The sequence below is a fragment of the Oryzias melastigma genome, linkage group LG12 (assembly GCF_002922805.2).
Source record: "Oryzias melastigma strain HK-1 linkage group LG12, ASM292280v2, whole genome shotgun sequence".
NCBI lineage: Eukaryota > Metazoa > Chordata > Actinopteri > Beloniformes > Adrianichthyidae > Oryzias > Oryzias melastigma.
The window spans coordinates 16,130,257-16,140,336 of NC_050523.1; the positions used below are offsets into that span (position 1 = coordinate 16,130,257).

A 10,080-nucleotide genomic window follows, 5' to 3' on the forward strand; every position below is an offset into this window, starting at 1 on the left:
GGACAAGTTTCAGGACTCGAACACGGTGGTACACTCTAAAATAAAGAGTAATGATATTAAGGATTTCTTTTGAGTTTTCTTTAACAATAACGAGTTATAGTTTTTAAAATTATTTATGAATAGTTACTGGAAAATTGATAGTATTTGTCTGGGTTGTTTTTTTATTGACAGTCACTGCATGCAGATTCACATGCATCAGCATCAAGGCAAACCTCAAACTCAGAATCCTATTCATCAAAAAAAAAAAAACTCTGTCTGAAAACTTGTTATCTGCACCAATTAATTCTGGTAAATATAACTAAAACTTCTCCAAAGTTTGACTCTGTAAAGTTTGTGGATTAAGTAAGTAGCAGACTGTGATCATGTCTATGACACAAACGCAGGTCATCTTAAAGTTTGAGCACAGCTTGTTTGGAGTTCTTTGCTTCAGTACTTATTAGAAATTTTTGTGAAAAAGTTACGGCGAAAAAAACACAAAAAATTAGAACCACTTTTTTTTAACATACAAAAAAAATTAAACAAACATCACACTTTTTTTAAATGTTTTTAATGTTTTTAATGTTTTTTTAATTTTTTAAATTACCCTTCCTTAGACTAGGTCACATGTCCCAAAATGCCAAAGCACTGGGACCTGAATGCAAGTTTTTTAGCATATTCAGCAGGTACCCATGTGGTGACATTTGTAATCAGGAACCGACTTTTGCATTTTTACACACCACTTGGAGAAAAAGTTACAATTTTACAGTGACTGAATCATTTATCTAAATGTTGACATCAGGCATTTCAAGGTCGCACGTCTGCAGTCGGGATGATGCCATCTTGAAATCGGGCAACAGCCCGGCGGCCACAGCCAGATTTCTAGCCAAGCAGCTCTGATTGGACGATGTGTGAATGTCTCCAGACGGGGGCTCTCCATATTAAGTACCACCCGTCACCTGGTTGCCAAGGGGTATAAAAAGAGGTCCATTCGCCTGACTGCCACCATCTACATTCATAACCACATCAATCATCTGCAAAAAAATCATGAAAAACGGCATGAAATCTTTAAGATTCTGTGATATATTTGTGACCGTACCGTTACTTTCCACACAGACACACCTGCCCTTCCCGTCCCCATAAATGACACCTCCCCCCACAGCGATGATGCATCTGTGTTATGAAATGATTAAAATGCCATTACAAGATACACAGAATGATGTCGTCCCTGGCAGGAGTTTATAAGGAAAGTAAATGTAAGCCCCCACATGTGGAACACCTCATTAACCCGCCGGTTATTTACTACTCTGCGGCAAAGGGGAGGGGGGGGACGAGGCCTGAGGCTGTGCTCATCTAAATAAGGTTTGAGCTGATAAAGCGGTTCTTCCTACGCATACCTGTGCTTTCATCCAAACTTACTCCGCCGCTAATGAAGCTTTCTGACTTCGCAGAGAGACATAAAACGCACCGCTTAAGGATATAGAAACTGCAAAAATCAGTGACATTTTAAGAAGAAACACTGGGGGGGGTGCACTCCTCACATAATTATAGATGACTGTAATTATCTGAGATAAAGTCAAGAATAAATGAGGAATTGTGACTTGGGTGCTACCTTGTTGACATGCTGGGCCACAGTGTGGTGTTTTGTTCCTTGGCTGCAGCATTGTGACCACCTATAGCATAGTTTTCTATATGACCCAGCCGCCTGCTTTATGCAGAGATGTTACCAAGCAGAATTATTTTAGCTTCACGCCATGTGAGCTGTGTCTGAGTAAAAATTGGACATGTTTAGGGAAACAGAGCCAATCTAAGAGCGGTGTGAGGCACACCTGCCTGTGCATAATACACAGACTTGAAAGTGTGTGATGCACCTGATGGTTTCTAAGCTGGAGGCGGTTGAGACTATAACAGTAAGATGTGTGTTGGGTTTTTATTTTAGGCAGTTAGTTAAGCAGATTTGAACTAAATCAAAGCTGCAGGTTTAATGAACTGTTCTTCTTTGGAGGTCAGATGGTTTCCAGACTTCAGCATTACTGCTGCTATTTTACAGTTTTACATGAACATGGACATCCATATTGACTTGTTTATTTTCTCTTATTTGTACATGTAAGTAAGTTAGCAAAGACACAATTTTATTAAGCAATTCTAGAATTGTTGATTTATAATATAAATTATTAGCCTCCTAGTGTACCATGTGTACCATGGAAGGACATCACTCCACTTTATCTGGATTTTATTTAATATTTGTAATTTCTGACTTCAATTTACTGTCTAAGAGCTTTGTTATTCTCGTAGGAAGAAAAAAACAAAATAATAAACAAATAAATAAAATAGACGACAACAAAAAGGGGTACAAATATAACCGATATAAGTAAAGTTTAGCCTAAATTTAAAAAAGGGGGTTTATACAAATATACACATTGCGTGTCAGAAGACCCACAACCTTAATGCCTTGCAGCTCTGTCCACATTTGGTGTCATTTTGGACAGCTCTCTGACACACACTTTAATAATCTTACCTGGTCAACGTATCTCCATCAATGCAATAGCAATTGTCTCCACTCTTCCTTCACCTCTTCCATTCTGGTCCACAGCTTCATCATCCTCATCCCACATGAACTCCTCCCTAAGGTCAACTTGTTAAAATTCAGCCGCATAATACCATCACCGAGACCTCCTTATCTCACCACATCACTCCCGTTTTCAAGGCCATCCACGACTTCTCTCCCCATATCTGTCCGATCTTCTTCATATTTCCATTCCCTCTTGTACCCCTTTGATCTTTCTATTCTTCCTCCGTGTCACAGGTCCATCCATTCATCATGTCACCACGGGGAGCAGAACTTTCAGCCGCTCTGCTCCCCAGACTCTCAAGTCTTTCCCTCATATTCATAACACAATCTATCACTTTTGCTTTAAGAAACTCTTACTTTACTTCATCTCATCTAACATTCACACTTTCATTGTTCTATCAAAGTAGGGGTTTTCGAAATAATTGAGTTTTTTTTTTGTTTTTTTGCTGTCTTGTGTATTGTAATTTTGGGTTTCTTTAGAAGGCTTGTGAATTATTATTTCTATTTTTTAAATGTACTGTAATTTTCAAGCTGCTCAAAGTGCCTTTATACACATTTATATTATTAACATATTTTATTTATCACCATATTTTACAGTATTGGCCCTTAAAGTGCTTCAGTTGCACGTATACACCATAGATTTTTTACACTTCTTGCACAACTTAAACTTTTTCCTTAAAAAGAATGAATTATTTCTAAAGCCTCATGGACTCATGGGAGTGAGGAGAATACCAACCATGAGAACTAGGGGTGTAGAATCTGTTTTTTTTTTCTTTTCTAAAATTCTTTAGATCTTTTCTGCTGGCCACATCTTTCACAAAATCACACACAGCAGTTCAACTCACTCTTCTGAGTGTCTCAGCTGCTCCTGCTTCACCTCTCAAATGTTATTTTCAAGGATAGGGAATCTTTGCTTCTCATTCCAGTTTTTCTCCAAGAAGTAAAGATAACATGAAGTGACTCTTTGGCCTTTTGAGATATACTTTTTTGTTTAAAGGTCACCAGAAATTAGCAGTATCCAGCGAACCCCACCCATAAAAAGACTGAAAATGATCAATGTTAGTATGAGATGTGTATAAGAGACAGTGTTTAGGATAGGATCGAAACTAATGGTCCAGAAAATGTTTTATTTTATTTTTACCTCCACCTTTCTGTACGAGATTAAGCAAAAACTCATTCATTGCATTAGCAATCCTTGACCACAGAGGCAAAGTTAAACACCTAAAATGTACAGACTGACTCTGCAAGTATTTGGGAAAGAACGTATGACCCCTTTACAGAAAATCCAGTCATAAAATCATTTGTAATACTAAAGATTCCCACAGTAAATTCATGTATCAAAGTTGAAGAGTTTTGGAATGACAGAAACTCAGACACAAAGTGGCAGCCACTTTATCAATGAGGTCAGCAGGCCCAGGCTGCATAGTGTGCAGAGGTCGCCATCTTTCTACAGTCTATCAGATCTCCAACTTTTCTGAGTCCTTCAGAATATCTCAACAACAGTGAGTGAGGCAATGTGATGGACAAGTCTTGGGTTAGTAGAACAGCAGGATCTAATCTCACTGAGTTGTGCAAAGTTTGTGGTGGTAGGGTTATCGTGTGAGGTTGTTTTCCAGGAGCTGGGCTTCACAGTAACTATACCTTGTTTGTAACACGCCACATTAGAAGTATTACCATAGTCATTATATCTGTTGCTTGTTAGCAACAATAAAAAAGACTGAAACGGCAAAAACCACATTAAAGACACTTAAACAAACATTAGGCTGCTGTGACTAACTTTCTTCCTTGTAAAAAAGAAAACATAGTCTGACATTTCTACATATTAGCCGAGATAGTGTATTCACATTAACACCCAACCTTGTTTGGACCAAAAAAAAAAAACCCAGATTGGTACAGTTTAAACAATTGCTACTGTGGCTACGTTAACTTCTAACCTTACTAGTAACATGTAAAAAAATGCAGTCCAATGTCGCTATACGCCAGTCATGTTAGCATATTTACAATAACAACCTTGTTTGCAACTTAAAAAACACACACAGATATTGCTTAAAGAAACTGAAACTACACTAACTCTCAACCTTGTTAGTAACGCTTAAAGGAAAACCACAGTTTGACACCACTAACCTTTAGCCACGTTAGCATATTTACAAAAACATTTCAACAACTTTGTTTGCAACAAAATAAAAAACAGTCTGATGCCGCTAAAACGAGTCCAACTGTGAGAATGCTAACTCCTTATCTTATTAGTAACACATAAAAAAACATGAGGCATGTTAGAATATTTACAATAACAACGTTATTTGTAACTTAAAAAACAGACATATATTGCTAAAAGAAACATTACAGCAACGATATTAACTGTCGGCCTTGTTAGCGATGGTAACATAATCTTTTATTTTTTTTTTATTTTTTTTTTATGAACTTTATTTAGAATGCTTGGAGGACATAAAGTCTAGAAAAACGAACAGAATACAGACATTTATCCAAAAAAATGCAGGTTACAAGATTTGAACAACAAAAATAAAACAATGTTATTTTATTCTGTAAACCTGAAACAGATGATGATTTTTTTTTGCTTTTTTTGTTGGTAAAAAAAAACAAAAAAAACACACATTCCAACAATGCTACATGTTAGCTGCATTAGCATGTTTACAAAAACATTTGGACAGAGTGCCATGTCAAAATGGCTTCAACATCAGTAAACACAACCAAAATGAATCCATTCCTTATAATGCGCTCTGGATCATAAGGCGAATAGCAGTTTTTTTATTTTTAATAAAGCCTTTTAAGTATATCTACATGTGGAAAATATGTTACAGTAAGAATCAAATTCTTCATTGGTTTACCTTATGAAATCTCAGAGGCTTATGGATTAAAGCTAATCCAATCTATGTGTCATCTCTTCATGGGAAGTTAAATTCCTTTAATCTTTTTCATGTTGAATGAAATACCAATATGCATTTGTTTTTTATTTGAAAGAGTTTTTCAAGCTCATAATAGTTAACTAATTTGTTGCAATTTCACCAAACCCTCTGGAATTTCAAATAGATCAAAAGAAAGGATGCTCACAGAATGGATCAATGTTCACACTTTCAACAAAAACTTCCTTTTAAAATGTCTTCTATTAAGCCAAGTCATCTGAAAAAAGCTGCAAAACATGATTTGTGCCCAGCAAAGAAGCAAAAAACAAAATGTTCATCTGCCTTCATGTTGCTTTCAGAGGAAGAGGAGAAGGGACAAACTCCAAGTACAGTTTTATTGTCCTTCCAGGATCAACAGAAACAGATTTTTTTTGCACCTTCATGATGATCCAAATATCAAGCTGAGGGATTTTTTTTTTTTTTTTTTTCTAAATGCAGTGAAGCGTTTCAAAGAAGTGAAGAGGATGCTTCCAAAACCAACTCGTAAGAAGAGAAACAAAGAGATGTGACCTCTCTGACCTGGACTGGTTTGCATCCCAGAGTGGCAAAAATAGCAAAAACGGAAGGATGGATACATGCTCACACCAAAAAGACCTTTTTAGTCATCCGAACAGAAAGGATATCTTCCACTGACAAGGTTAATGTTCACTCTCAGACTCATTTTAATAGCTGTGGGTTTCGAGCATTATCTATCACTCACATAATGGATTAAATTTTCATGGTGTAATCGTCCCATTTTACAGAGCAGGATTCTGACCCCTCCACCAAAAGTACAAAGGAGCGGCTCTGTGGGGACTGAGGCTTGCTTGGGGAAAATGGGGAGAGGATGGAGCAGGAAACCTTTCTACGTTTTGTTCTGACCTTAAAGTCTCATTAAAACGCAACCATGTTCTAGCTGTGAAATATTTAGCCACATCTAAGGATTATCCAGTCAAACAAACATAAAAACAAACAATTCTTTGACAGCTTCATCATAGGCTGCATATCCACGCAGGCTTAACCGCCAGGCCGGATTGATCCTTTATTAGCGCCGATGTCACGTCGACGGTGAGGCAAATGATTTCGCTTTGTGCCGCGGCTCGGTGCTGCTCTGGCATTCAGAAGTGAGGCTCAGATAACTGACACTGACAGGCCAAAGCTGCAGCAGATGAACCTCATCGACTCCCAGAGGCGTCCCTGATCACAACCATGACGGCGCCGGAGACGGAGGAAGAAGATTGACACCAGAACAGGAGATTTGGAGGTGCGTGTCAGAGCTGATAAGTGAATCAGGTCCAGCCTTGTCTGGGATTGCTTATTGGGCTGCAGACGCTGTGGATGAGTGCAGTGATCTGTGGCGGTGAGGGGGGGTCGGTGGACCAACAGGGCAAAGTTGAAAAGACAAATCTCTCAACATAGAAAACTGAGAGACTGATATCAGTTTTTACTCCCAGTGGAAATGATTGAACAGCAGATGACGGAGCCTTAAGGAAAAGTCATTTTCCTCCACAGTAATTATTATTATTTAGTCATGATTGCACCATAGTTAACTTCTTATTGTCACATTTAACTTAGAGTTTCTTTCAGATATTAATCTTGTGTTCCTTTCATAAAAAATAAACATAATTAATTTGATGGTCAGAGGATCAGAAAGTGTCTACAGTATCAAGGACAGGACTCGATACTGTTGTCTTTTTTTTTTTTTTTTTTTTTAGCAGTAGACCCTGTTTTTGTTGTGTGATTGCAGGGAAATAAAGCAAGAACAGGAAAAGAGTTATTTGGATAGTTAAAAATGTGGGAAAATCGATGACAAATAAACAAGGTGCATTGTGGGACCTTTACTTGCACCTGATGTTTGTGTCTAAATGAAAAAAATGTTAATATTTTTGAAAGCAACTGTTGACAGGTTGATTGTCCAATGGGTGTGCTCGCAATTATTGAAGATTCTTCTCAGGTGTTTTCCTTGTGGTCATGTCATGTCATTGCCTATTTAAACTGCACCTGCACCAATAAACTAGCGATAGTACGTTCTGACTGCAGACTGTGTCCCAGTGTGTTTTGGCTGCTCTGGTGTGAAGTCCAGTTCAACAGAAACAAAATTCTCAATATTAATTATCCTAAAATATTCACATGGACTAAATTAAAAACAGATTATGAGGAACTAATTCAACAAAAAGGGCAGAAAATCAGACAAAACAGCTTTTCTTGTCCAATCTTCTCATTGTATTCATTCACTTTTTTCTACTCAAGTTTGTTACTTTGGTGAATGATGATACATTTTCAAAATAAAAAGGCCTCAAGCCTAATCGTTAATAATTGCTAACCAAATTAGCAATTTAGTTACAATGTATCTATTTTATTTGAATATTCTTATTGTTTTTCCATGAGTTTTTTGGTATGACTCAAGGAAGATAATCTGGGAACTCATGATGCATGTTTTAAAAGGTTTTTGAAAATAAAGAGGTCAAGAAAAACAAATTTGTAATTTAGAGTAGACACAAAGTTATCAAAAGTCAACAAGACATACACCTTTGATTTTTACTAAAAAAATTTGACTTTTTTCTTTTTAAACAAAAACTAATATGCGACAAAGTTGTCATTTTCACTTTAAATATTTGGTAAATTCAGGTTGTTTTTTTTTTTTTTTTTGCATCTTTGCTAGCTTGAAACAGCTTTTAGATAACCATCTATCCATTTTCTCATATAGTCCTCTCAGGGTCGTCGGAGCCTGTTGGATGAAGGCGGAGTATATCCAGGACAGGTCACCAGGGTAATGCAGGGCACACAAACACTCCCACACACACTCACACCTATAGGGGCACTTAGAGTAACCAATTAACCTATGAAGCATATTTTTTTTGGATGTGGGAGGAAACTTGAGTGCCTGGAGAAGACCCAAACATGTAAGGGGAGAACATGTAAATTCCACACAGAAAGGTCCCAGTCAGCATTTGGATTTAAAATAACATGTTTAGTAAATCAAATATTGGAGTGGATGTGAAAGTAAGAGAAACATAACACACACCTGACGCCAGGTTTATTCCAAGTATGGACGCTCTGCGAAGCAGTGTGAAATGGAGACCACTTCCATTCTGGAGAATAGTGTAGTTCACACCAGACGTGAAGCGCTGCGGTTCTCCATGGCCGGCTCGCACTGTACAGCGATCATTTCCACATCTGGTCTATATTTTGGGCAAGATCCGAGTGATCCGCGTCACGGACAGTTCACACCAGACTAAAGCAGGCGGAGTACACGTGGTACGGAGGACACGCGAGAAAATCAAACGAATTTTCAAAATATAACCAATTTTCACAATAAAATACAGCAATTGACAAATAAAAAACAGACTGTAGAGATGAAAATGAACACACAAGACATACACAAAAAAACCCACACAACGTAGTGGGCCGATGACAGAGTGAGGGGTTGTGGTTTTGGTTGTCTTATGATGGCAAAAAAAGCTCTAAATAACCACAGCTGAGCAGAAGCGCCTGCCGATCGTCACAGAAAGATATGTGTCCAGTTACCTTCAAAACTAGCCTTAAAACATTCCTCTTTGGACAGGCGTTCTGCCAGGCTAGCTAGTAATCGGAGAATATTCCCTCTCCTGTGGTCCTTATGAGGCTAGATTAATAAATTAATATTGATGCGTTTAAATATAAATTTAGATTTTCCATCAGCGTTATTTTCAGATCAGCTCTGGGGTTCTGTTCTCTATTCTCATCTACTTCTCCTCTCTTCTATTCTTTATTTATTGTATTTAGTTCTCCATGCTTTTGTGGTGCAGTTCCATTCACATGTTGTTCTTCTTTCCCACTCTCCTCTGGGGAGCGGGAGAGATTTCAGATGCCCGGTGGATCGCCCACGCTCCCACTCTTGGCCGTGGACCACGCCCCCGACACCATCCTGCATCTCTGAGTGAGAGTGATTCCTGCTGGGTCATCTCCCTCCTGGTCGTGGACTGCACTTCCGCTTCAGCTTGACTATGGACTTCATCATCACTTGTCCCTCAGCTTTATCTGAATGAACTCTTAGATTCGTAGTTGTAGAAGCTAATTTTTCTTTAACTGTTCTGGTATCGCCTGTCCGTCCTGGGATGGGATCTCTCCCTCATGTGGGAATCCCTAAGGTTTCTTCTTTTTTCCTGACTCAGGTTTTTTTAGGAGTTTTTCCTTACCGGGAGGGAGGGTCTAAGGGCAGGGATAACCAGTTTATGTAGTCTGTTTAGTTTTTAACAATTGTTTATATTTTGAAGCCCAATGAGGCAAATCTCTTTGTGATTTTGGGCTATATAAATAAAATTGAATTGAATTGAATTGACAGTGTGAACCGGAGGTTAAGCGGATACCGCGCGCTCTGCCGCATCGCAGAACTTCAGCGTCTGGTGTGAACCAGGTGATAATCTTTTAATCTTTTTAGTACTTAATATTAGTGTGTGCCAAATATTCAACAAATCCACATATTTCTCTTGCATTTTTGCTAATTTGAAACAACTTTTACATATTATTTGACAAAAGTATTTTTTATTTCACTATAAAGTGTTGAAATGAACTTTTTCAGAAATTTTGTTTAGATTTAACTTTTTTGTTTTTATCTGATTAGGACTTTAAAACAATTAAATTAGATCAGAA

General features: G+C 37.8%; 1 long non-coding RNA gene across 1 annotated transcript; it reads left to right on the forward strand.

Annotated features, from left to right (window-relative positions):
• Window positions 1-5,232: 5,232 nt before the first annotated feature.
• Window positions 5,233-8,838, forward strand: LOC118599478. The gene is made up of 2 exons (XR_004948857.1): window positions 5,233-6,712; window positions 8,156-8,838. It is a non-coding gene; the product is annotated as an uncharacterized LOC118599478 (long non-coding RNA).
• Window positions 8,839-10,080: the final 1,242 nt, after the last annotated feature.